The sequence below is a fragment of the Pangasianodon hypophthalmus genome, chromosome 20 (assembly GCF_027358585.1).
Source record: "Pangasianodon hypophthalmus isolate fPanHyp1 chromosome 20, fPanHyp1.pri, whole genome shotgun sequence".
In the NCBI taxonomy this organism is placed as follows: domain Eukaryota; kingdom Metazoa; phylum Chordata; class Actinopteri; order Siluriformes; family Pangasiidae; genus Pangasianodon; species Pangasianodon hypophthalmus.
Window position 1 is genome coordinate 12184713 of NC_069729.1, and position 12647 is coordinate 12197359.

Below are 12647 nucleotides of genomic sequence, written 5' to 3' on the forward strand. Positions count from 1 at the left end.
ATTGTCATCTCTACACTGAACAAGAATTTGTGGACAGACCAACAATGCTGTGACAATTCAATTTCTTCTCCCACCTCAGGACACTACTTGACATTATAATCCTGAGATTTACTCCTCTCAAGCCCAACCAGGTGAGGGCTGCCTTTAATCCCTGCAAATCTTCTGGCTGGATGGCTTCTGACAGCACAAGCACAGTGCATACCTTACTGTATACTATTGTGGTGTTCTCAGGAATAAAGTCATGAGACAAGCCATGTCAGGTGTTGTATTATATTGTAAGTCTAGTAGACCTCTTTCTCTGACATGAATACTAACAAGAAGCATGGCAGAATAGAAAGCAAAGACTATATAAACCAGGCTTAGGAGCATTCTAAAGTTATCATGACTATGCCCTGCGTGTCATTTTATAATATAAGAACAAGTAAATGGACTTATCATCAAACGCTTTCCCATGCCACCATCAGTTTTCATTTAAAACCTGCTATTCACTTTTGTAAATTTTGCTGAGGCAAACAAATACAAATACATAAACTATGGGCTTTCACTTTAAGTAGGGATTAAAAAACATAAACCCTGCATGAAAGAGATTATTTGCCACAGCACTACTTTCAGTTGTTTTATTAATTTTAGTTGCAATTTATTAGTTAAAATCTTATTAAATATAATGTTTCTTACTTGAACTTGACTTACATTTAAGCCTGTCTATTTCCACTGCCATTTTTTTTTCATTCAGCATAAAAACAGCACAAAGAATCTGCAGATCAAAGTGCCCACCGGTTGTTCCCTTCAAAAATGACCATTTGAAAGGACAATTTAATGTAAATACTCTTCCTCATTTAGTTTGGAACAACCCAGAAATGATCACCATGGGTGGTTGCAGATCTCTTAGTGCCATAATCCCCAAACTATCGAATTCCATCATCAGGACCTTCATGACAGCACTTTTGCAAATCAGCTTTAAAAATTACCTTTTCTCCCAACACCTTTTCCTTTCTTCTTCCTACTAGTCTTTTTTTCCTATTGTCACATCATTGCTGGTTTTGGCCACAAAATGGCTGGCAAAAACTACATTACCCATCAACCCTAGCACATCACATGACCTAGTCACACTCACAGATTACTCATCTCCTGAAAATTTATCACGATGTAATAGCATGGAACCTTTTGGTCCTGGAACAACAGTAGCAGCTCAATGTCACGCTAAATCAGCTTGCTGCCAGGTCCCCCCAAAAATCCCCTGGGGGGGGAGGGAGGGAGGGGTTATAACCAGCGTGTCGGCTGAACACAGGCTGCTGCATGGAAGAGCTCAAGCTAGAGGCAACGGGGCGGCCTCTCCAACCAAGCTCAATCCAGAGACCAATGGGGTGCCCTCTGCAGCCTAGCTAAAGCCAGAGGCCAACAGGGCAGCCTCTGCAGCCAAGCTAAAGCCAGAGGCTGACGGTGCGGCCTCTCCAGCCAAGCTCAAGCCCGAGGCCAATGGGGCGGCCTCTCATACCATGCCCAAGCGCGAGGCTGACAAGGCCTCTCATATCCAGTCCACTCTGTCACCTGGTGGCGTGGAGGTTCTGTCACGTCACTGCTGTCACATGAAGAATTACATTACCCATCAGCCCTAGCACATCGCATGACCTAATCACACTCACAGATTACTCACACCTGTTTTGTAGTTTACTATTTAGTAACCTTTTCTCCAGGTCCTGTTTCTTTGTATTTCATGGTAAAGTTTTTGTCGTGTGTTGTTGTGTCTCACCTTGGTAAGTCTTGTGTATGTATTATACCATGTTGTTCTTGCACTCTTGTTCTTGTGTTCATGGATTCTGTTTTGCACTTGGCTTGTTTTGTTTGTGTTTTCCTCAATAAATACCTGCACTTGCATCTGCCTCCCAGTACCTGACACCTATTAGTCTTTTTTTTCTGTACAGCAACCTTGAGTGTTAGAAAGGTGCTATATAAATGGAATGCATTGAATGGAATTAAAACTGGCTAATGGAAGCTGGGTTATTAAAAAAATAATAATTACTCCTCACTATATAGTGCCTTTTGAAAAGTATTCAACCCCCTTGGTGTTTTTCCTGTTTTGTTGCATTACAACCTGGAATTAAAATGGATTTTTATTTGGATTTTATGTAATAGACCTAATAAAATAATCAAAATTGTTGAAATGGAATGAAAAAAAAAAATACCTTGTTTAAAAAAACTAAAGACTGAAAAGTTGTGAATACATATGTATTCACCCCCTTTGCCATGAAACCCCTAAATAAGATCTGGTCCAACCAATTAACTTCAGAATTCACATAATTAGTTGATTAAGGTCCATCTGTGTGCAACCAAAGTGTCACATGATGTGTCACATGATTTGTCACATGATTTCAGTGTGAATACACCTGTTCTGAAAGGCCCCTGAGTCTGCAACACCAATAAGCAAGCAACATGAAGACCAAGGAGCTCTCCAAACAGGTCAGAGACAAAGTTGTGGGGAGGTATAGAGGGTTGGGTTATAAAAACAGGGTTGGGTTGTAAAAACATATACCAAAATTTGAACATCCCACAGAGCACCATTAAATTATAACAAAATGGAAAGAATATGGCACCCCTACAAACCTGTCAAGAGAAGGCCACCACCAGGCAAAACTCACAGACTGAGCAAGGAGGGCATTAATCAGACATTTCAACAAAGACACTAAAGATAACACTGTAGGAGCTGCAAAGATGGGAGTACCTGTCCACAGGACCGCTTTAAGCTGTACACTCTACATAGCAGGGCTTTATTGAAGAGTGACCAGAAAAAAAGACATTTCTTAAAGAAAAAAATAAGAAAACATGTTTGGGGTTTGCCAAATAGCATGTGCCAGACTTCCCACACACATGGTCAGATGAGAATACCTGTGCACACTCAAGAATTTTTTTTTTTTGTCTTAATTAATGTTTGTGTCACAATAAAAAATATTTTGCACCTTCAAAGTTGGGGGGGGGGGGGGGGGGGGGCTTAATACTTTCGCAAGGCACTGTAATTACATAAGTAACTTTGAATTAAATCATCTTTGCTAGGCAAACTAGATAAGAGACCTTGTGCAATTGTTTTTCCTTGTGATCATCATACATCATGTCCAATGATTAATGAGCATATGGTGTTCAATAAGCACCTACCCTTTCCGTTTTGAATTAATGCTCAAAGTACAGGTGGGATAATTCATCCCAGATGGAACACCAGTCTATCACAGGGCACCATTCACACACCAGGACCATGTACATTTATGGCATTTTGGCAGATGCTCTTATCCAGAGCGACTTATCTTTATCTCATTTTATACAAATGAGCAGTTGAGGGATAAGGGCCTTGCTCAAGAGCTCAGCAGTGGCAGCTTGGCAGTGCTGGGATTGGCACTCACAACCTTTCTATCAGAAGTCCAATGTCTTAACCATTCAGCTACCACTGCCCACTGGAGCTGTGAGACGGCTACCCAATGCACTAACATGTCACTCTCTAGAGGTTACACAATATGAATACATTTTCAGTGACAGTACCTTTGTTTTAAATAAAGGAACAAAAACAACTCAGATTTGAGTTCACCTAAAAGCCACCTCTTTGAGCTGGCTCATTCACGAATAATAGGTCACTATTGACATGTGATTATGCATACCCTGGAAAAGTTTTTGTTTGTTTTGATTTTTGACTTGTGCCAATGTTTTTGTTACTGTCTGTGTGAACCTTCGCTTGTTGTCCCTGTGGGTATCATATGGGTTTTTCTCCAGTTTCCTTCCACCTTCTATGCCAGTTGGTGGATTGGCTATGCTAAATTGCCCTTAGGTGTGATTGAGTGTATGAATGTGTGTACAAGGTGGTACATTTGTACATTGACTCCTGCTTCAGATTATGATGATAATTTGTAGATTTACCCTAATAAACCTCACAGTTTGAGTATGCACTTGCATCCTGCCTCATCACAGCATGCGTTACAAGCTAAATTTTGGTTATTTTGATTATTTAAATATACCAATCAAGTACCACTTTGTATTGAACCTGTCTTGAAAACAGTCTTCTTATCAGACAGTCATGCCTTACCAGTGATTGAACTCCATCTGTTGAGGACTCTGTCAGCACAAACTTACTTCCGGTCTTCCCCATAGTGAATTTTACAACTCTGAAAAACACAAACAGTTAAAATCACACCAAACCTGCTACCACAGCATTTCTGGACTTTTTGTGTGAAGGTTTGAAAGCCAGCAAAGCCAGTTTACCATTAACTCCACAGGAGGGAAGTGAACAGATGCCGTAAACTTGTAAACCGTATGTCACATTGTTAAAACCCACTGAATAGTGAATTAGAATAATAAGGGATTCTCTCAAGAGGTCATTGGTTTGTCTGTCTTCAAGGTTCTATCTGAGTTCCAAGTAGATTCTCTCCAGAATGAATGCTAAGAACCCTTGAGGAAAAATTTCTTCAAAGAGTGTGTCAGTTACAAAATGTGCATAATGTTCAGAATAACTGCTTATTTTTTTTTACCCTATTTTCAGTCAATACCGATTCCCACCAACTAGCTAATTCTCCCTTTACTCACAACATCTAACAACCAGGTAGGGTAAAGGCTAGCATTTGCTTCTGACCATGGATGGCTGTGGCTTTACTGAGATTCAAACTCCATCACCATCTTCTGATGATAGTACAAAGGCTTTTTGGATGTGTCACTCAAGAGGCCCTGTTTCCTATTGTTTTATAGTATACTTGACCTTGTGTTTTGCTATGTTTTGTGGATTGTTTATTTATGTGTCACTTGTGCTCCCTGTTTAATTGTTTCATTAGAGCAAAATTTATTTTGTGCAATCACTTTCAAAATCCAGTCTCATTAAATCCTCTTTGGTGATACACACGACCAGGCAACAGAAAATAAAGGTTTATGAATTCTTCTCCAAGCCAGAACCAATAAATGACCATGGAAACACCTGCCACTTCCCCCTCAATACAGGAAAGCATACTCAGACTATTACTGTATGTCTATTTAATTACTGACCAGAAGATGTAGAGGAAGATACAAGGTTCCATTTATTTCTCTGATGTGTTTTTTACAGAGACATACCAGAAAATGTTGTAATAGCAGATGAAATGCTATTATGAGATTATGCTATTATTCAAAAGGAAAAATATGAATGAGGAAATTAGAGACTATTCCAGTGATATGGATGAATAAACAATACTATAGCATCTGAGATTTTGGACTTCCACAGACTGTTTTTTTTAAACAGCATTAACAATTATGCTGTTATTTGTGGAATGGCATATGGGTCATTTGCTATCAATGCATTTTCAAATATGCTATGACATAATAACACTTAAATGCATGGCCCTATTTCTACATAACCAATTTGCTTTCATTTAGGGCTTTCCTAATATTTCTCAAACTTTTTGTCTTAAACAATTTCCCAAATACATAATATCAATATATAATATTGTTATAACACTTGTTTTAAAATGTCTAGCTCAATATCTTTAATGTAGCCTAGTGCCTTATGAGATATTATTACAAATATTGGAAAAATTAACAGTTAAGGTGCTATTAGTAGCTAGATATAATAATATTACCTGCTTACCTGCTGTGGTTTTCAAAATATATGAAACTTTGATGGTCATATTTCTCTTTTCTATTTAGTGTAAAGTACAAAAGGGATGGAAAGGCAGATCAATTATTTGACAGCAGAGTACTAATTTATGTGGTTTCCTTTCAGCACAGTCTACACTGTAGGAGCTGTTTACCAGACTGCAGATCTTTCTCACTATTAAAACTGGAAATTTGTTTTTTCAGTTTGGGATTGGAAATTATCCAATGAGATAGGTGATACTTCTTAAACAGTTTGTCATAATGCTGATTTCAAAGTCCTGTATGGTAGTGTATTACTGTATATGAGAAAGCACTAGCTTTTATAAATTACATATATCTGTCATCATAAACAAGCATACTGGCAGGCTGAGCTAGAGGTGTGTCTGGGACTATTGTTTGTACCTGTTTGCGATATTTTCTAATGAACTTGATAATTCTGTTTTTAAAATCTAAACAAATGGTTAATTTATACCACAGCAATTTGGGAAGAGTTTGGAAAGGCCACAAGAAAAAACATATGTAAAGACCCAAAGATGTTCTGGCAAACCAAATCATTTGGCGCCTCAGGAGGGGAAGACAAGACAATGCATCATCACTGTGCGGGGGACTGTTGGCCTACTGGGGATATTATTGAGCAATGGATGGAGCTCTTTCAGGAACTCCTTAACCCAGTGAACATGCCTTGCATTCTGGCAGTGCCAGAAATCTCTAGTGTTATGGAATCTACCTCTGTGGCTGAGGTTATTATCGCAGGTAGAAACCTGCAGAGTGGCAGAGCTGCAGGTGTGGATGAGCTGGAGATGTTGAAGGCACTGGACATGGTCGGAGTCATGTGGTTAACACGTTTTTTCAATATTGCATGGGGATCTGGGCGAGTGCACTTGGAAACTGAGATTGTGGCCCCTATTTTTAAGAAAGGGAACCCACGGGTGTGTTTCAATTATAGGGGAATCACACTCCTCAGCCTCCCAGGAAAGGTGTATGATAGGTTTTTTAGAGAGGAGACTCGACAAATGAGGTTTCCACCCAGGCTATATAACAGTGGATCTGCTCTTTACTCTTGCACAGCTTTGTAAGGGGTCATAGGAGTATGCTAATCCAGTCTACATGAGCTTGTAGATTTGGTGAAGGCCTATGTACAAGTGCCTTGACATTTGTTGTGACTGGAACCACAAGTGTATGATGTATCTGGGCCCCTGCTTTGTGCAATCCAATCTCTGTATGAGAGCAGTAAGAGTTGAGCCAGTTGAGGTGGGTTGGGCACCTTACAAGGATGCTCCCTGGTCAGTGCCCAGTAGGCATGTATTAGGCATATCACATCAGACGGAGACCTCAGGGCAGACGTAGGACCAGCTGGAGTGACTATATCTTCCAGTTGGCTTGGGAATATCTGGGGATCCCTGAGAGCAGCTGGAATCTGTGGTTGGGGATAGAGAATTCTGTTAAACCTTTTGCCTCTGTGATCCCCATCAGGAAAAGTGGAGGGAAAATGATTGACTGAATGAATAAATGAATAATAAAACATACTATACGCATCTAGAGCACACCTAGCATCAATTAGCATGTAATGTGAGCTGTCACAGCAACAAACATTATGATAGCTATTATGACATTTACAAGTTAACATGATACTGCTGCTATTCAATTGGATATGACAGTGTAGCTATAACATAGAACATATAACACATTATGACATGTCTATTACAGTTTAATGATGCAGTAAATAAAGTGCTGCTCGTTAATCTTATCCTTAGGTTTTATCAACTATCCTACATTTTATCCAAGAATTGTCTGAATTTCATTAATTCTGGGACTGTAGGAGGTAAACCAGTTTAAAATGGGTGATCATGTAATACCCACTGTCAAAACATGACCTTTATGACACAGAATTCCAAAGTGTGTGTAGAGTGTACATGAGCTCTTTTTCTCTAAGCCTCCTCCCTTCATTGCTCCCTTAGCAACAACTAGCAATGCAAACAAACATGTCATTAATGCTATGTCAATAGGTCTTGAAGTGTTTCGACCACAGAAAAGGAGAAATCCTTCATTCTGTTGGTACCAAGGTGCTCAACAAAACCAGCCATTCTCCTTTTGCTTTCTTCAATGCTCAGGAAAGACAATAAACAAATCCTGTAGTTGTGTATGTGGAATGATGAATAACAAAAACTGATCCTTTAGGGCCTGTGATTGTGGTGACTTTGTAAAAGGTGGTTTTAGATACAAAAAATTTGACTTTTACATGATATTTTTCTGACCTCTCTTTATCTCTCTGAATTAAACAAGCTGTTTCTGTTACTGTGTCTTGAAAACTGTTATATGTAAATATCCACTGTTCTGATTGGACACAGGGCCATAACCACGATCAAAATTTTTGGGAGGTCAGAAATCTATTGTAGATAATACAGCACTGTGACGCTTTGCAATTGTGGGGCGGCGAGCATGAACCACAGGAGAAGGGGTAAGGTGCAAACGTGCTCTTTATTTGTAATAAAGGGTAGGGAAGGTGGGGTGGAAGGTGCTGCAGTGCTCTTGGTGCTGCTGGGCTGTCTCGGTGGCGGTAGCAGAACCCAAGGGGCTCTGCAGTCAGCAAGCAGACGGGCTGAGTTACTGGTGGCCGCTGGGGGAGTCGTCTTCCTCATCGTCTATAAAAACAAACGAGACAGAGGTTAGTGTTGGGTCTAGACCCAAAATTGTTTTTCTGTGGCTGGCGGCGGCCCCCTTTTATACTCCCGCGTCGTCTCCAAGACAGTAGAGAGTTGCCACCGTCTTCATTGGCTGCCAGCTGTGCCTCATTACCCCACTCTCAGCAGCCACGCACTCCCATGCTTTCCAAAACATGGGTGGTGCTGAAGCGGCGCTGTCCACTCAGCACCATAGTGGCAGCAGAGTGAGGAGCACTTGCTGGTTTCCGTGTGCGGGCTGCCGGCCCGTCGTCACAGTACACCCCCCTCCCCCCCACCCCCAGTTCTGAGCCTGCTGCCAGTGTGAGTTGACCCCAGAGTGCGTACCGGTGAGACAGGCGTTTCAGTGCTGAACCCCCACCCGGTGCTGCACCTGGAAGTTAAAGTCCTGTAAAGACAAGAACCAGAACCATCTCACCCTGACACTCTGGCTCCAGGTGACACTTTTGGGGTTGGCGGTAAGCCCTGACTTCCGAAGCTCCCCCAGGACCTCCCTAAGATGACGTAGGTGATCGGAACAGGTGGAGGAGTGAATGACCATGTCGTCAATATGAGGAGTGGTATATGGACAGTGGGGCCGCAGGACAATGTCCATCAGTCTCTGGAAAGTGGCCGGGCCACATGTAGGCCAAAGGAGAGGAGCCGGTATTGCCAATGCCCGCCAGAGGTCAAGAACGCCGTCTTGGGCTTGGCTTCCGGGCTGAGGGCCACTTGCCAGTAGCCCTTAGTAAGGTTGAGGGTTGAGATGTAGTGGGCCCTTCCCAATCTCTCCAACAGGTTGTTGACCCTAGGGAGGGGGTAGCTGTCGAAATCAGATACCTGGTTCGGCTTCTGGAAGTCATTGCATAGCCGGATGCTCCTGTCGGGATTGGGCCCCGTGATGATCGGGCAGTTGGATTCTTCGATGTTTCCATCCGGCTGACCTCCTCCTTGATTGCCTGACGACGGGCCTCTGGGAGACGGTAGGGCCGCTGGCGGACCACAACACCCGGTAGGGTTTTGATGTCCTGGTGGACCAGATGGGTGAGGCCTGGGGTGGAGGAGAAGACATCCGCTAACTGGTCCACCACCTCCTAGAGCTCCTGGGTCTGGGCTGGGGTGAGCTCACCTCCTCAGTGGACCAATATACACTGCTGGGGATCTGTGGGAAGGCTTGCAAAAGCAAACACCGCAAGTGCCCGGTCAGTCCATTTCTTTAACAGGTTGATGTGATAAATCTGGGTGTCTGCTCTCTTACCTGGTTGCTGCAGGCAGTAGTTCATGGGACCCACCCTCTCCAGGAACTTGCAGGAGGCACTGGGAAGGAAGAGGAGGACCTGGTTTCCCGGTTTAACTTTCCTAGGCTGAGCTGGACAGTTATAGGTCCTCCTCTGCACTTGCTGGGCAGCCTCATATGTTCCCTAATGATGCCACCCAATCGATCTTCTCTTGCATCTCTTGAAGATACTTCTCCAGGGAGCAATAAGGGGAAGGCTACTCTTCCCAGGCCTCCCAAGACATGTCCAGCAGCCTGTGAAGTCGCCATCTGAAGAGGAGCTTGAAAGGGGTAAATGCAGTGGAGGCCTGCGGAGTCTCCTGGATGGCAAACAGGAGGTAGGGGAGGAGAAGGTCCCAGTTCCTCCCCTCTTCGTCTACCACCAATTTCAGCATCGTCTTCAGGGTTTGATTGAACCTTTCCACCAGTGCTTGGTGGTTTCCGTGCTGGCCCATTGTCACAAGCACGATGCAGAATGCATACTACATTTATTGCTAATTTTTAATCTCCATTATGGTATCTTTCCATTCTTCCATAAACTGCTCTGACTCCAGATAATTGACATTTTAATTTCATTGAGTTAAATATTTTGGTTAACAAGACAGTCTAAATTACCTGTTGATATCAGCCTCCAAAAATAGGGCAAAATTCACAATATCGTAGAGATTTTTCTAAAGTTTGCTTTCATATTTCTTTAAAATGACACAGTTAATTGACTTCATATTAAAGGCTCATAGTATAATAGGTCCTTTTTTTTATCAGCGGATAAAAACAAAGACACTGGGTAAGCTCCACTCCATCATCCCTATATGTTTTATTTACATTGCCAGGAAGACTCCACTGTCAGTATACAATCTAACAGGCCCATAATTTTCTAAACTAAATTATAATTAAAATTAAGTTAGGGGTATATATTTTTTTAATCTACTATTGGAAAATAATTCTCAAACAACTCAAAATCCCGCTTGCACTCTGCCTCGCTCCCTCTCCCCCATGGCACATTGAGTGAGCATCTGATTCTCACACCATCAACCGGAGCTCAAATGCCAGCCCCAGAAGACACACCAAGCCATGCTCCTTTCCCACACACTCCTATCCTATCCAATTCCTTATTGGTTATAACAATTTTTGCAGCTTATTTTTCATAAATTGACTTTATGGACCTTTATGTACATTTTGAAACTTTAACAATATTCACGAGCTATATTATGCTCTTTTATTTCAGAAAACTGAGGAAAATGTGGCTTTCCATGATTTTTAAGAGGAACATCTTGAATGTTAGGGAGGAACATCTTGAGCAGAACAGAAAAAATACCATATTTATTATTAGGCTGATCACTTAATTCACTCTGTAAGTAACCACCAGTGGAATTCTCTCTGTCTTGGCAGTAGATGGCTTATAGATCAGCATCTGTTCTCTCAATAGGGGTAACACAGGCCACGGCATCATCTATGACTTTCTTAGGAAATCTACAGTTAAAAATCAATCACACATTTCCCCAACTTTCTGGAGAATGTCTTCAGTCCCAAGAACTGTGAATAAAGAAAGGACTTAATGTTTGGGATGTGAAGATGTATTTCTGTACAGTTGTACTGTACGCAGGAGTACTACAGTTGTGGGCCTCATAGTGATGAGTCAGCATGCAGGGAGGAGGTGAAGCAGCTTGCAGAATGGTGAAGCGACAACAATCTATCTCTCATTGTCATTGAAACCAAAGAGTTGATTATAGACTTCAGGAGGACCTGCATAGACCACTCTCCACTGCACATCAACAGAGCAGCTGTTAAGCAGCTGTCAAAAGCTCCAAGTTTCTTGGTGTCACAGAGGACCTCTCCTGGACTCTCAAAACTGCCTAGACAAGAAAGCCCAGCAGCTTCTTCTCTTCCTGTGGAGGTGGAAGACAGCTGACCTACTCCCTCCTATCCTCCCCACCTAATACAGTAAGACATTCTGACTAGCTGCTTGACTGTTTGCTATGGGAACTGCACAGCTTCAGACCTCAAGTCCTCCCCACCTAATACAGTAGGACATCCTGACTGGCTGCTTGACTGTTTTGTATGGGAACTCGCAAATAGCGAGAACAGTTCAGAAGATTTACTGGGTTTCTCTACCCATCATTGGTGCCTCCTACTTCCTACTACTGCATCTGTAAGGCCACCAGCATTGTGGAAGACCCCTCCCACACCTCTCTTGGACTCTTTACTCTTCTGCCATTTTGCAGAAGGTACTGGAGCATTCGTGCCACCACCAGACTCTGCAACAGCTTCTTCCCTGAGGCAGTCAGAATATTCAACCCACTGCTGCCTCCCAACACTCCCAATACCCGGACAGGTCAAAACCATCCCAACACCCACCATCACCAATGATCTCTGCACATCTGCACTTACTATATATTTTGCACTCATTTCACACTGTCATGCATCTTGCATCATGGTCCTGGAGAAACAACATTTTGTTTGAATCTATACAAGCAAATATAGAGTTGTAACAATAAAAACCTAGTTGGCATGATTTGAATGAGTGTCTATAGGCTTATAATGTATGGTGGATTAAAAAGAAAAAATCTTCTGACATCACTGTCATAAAAAGCTGAAGCAATTTAGTATTAAGTATTAAGAGATTATCAGTGGGTGGATTCTCTTCTAGTGCCATATTAGAAAATGGTATAGAACTCTCAGTCCATCTTCATTTGGAATGACTGTGATAGACCTTTGATTTCCACAGCAAATAAATAGAGGGTTGTCATGCAGGGACTGTTATACTTTTTTTTTTTTTTTTTTTTTTTTCTATGGCTTCCAGTACTTTGAAACCCACAAAGCATAGTCATATAGCCTATACACATCAACAGTATAGATCATAGCCTATCCACATCCATTTTCCTTTCTCCTGATGTGCAACATGGATGCCTATCATCAATTCTTCCAAGGACAAGACTTTAGCCATTACATAATACTTTACACAATATTTTTTCACTCCATTCTGAGTTACATTTATCTCACTGTGGAATGCAAATACAATGCTCTTAAATTCAGTTCTGATTATGGGAAATCGTTATTAAACATAATGAGATGACTGGCTGTATAGTCTTTAAATAGGATTTTTAAGTTGATTAAAA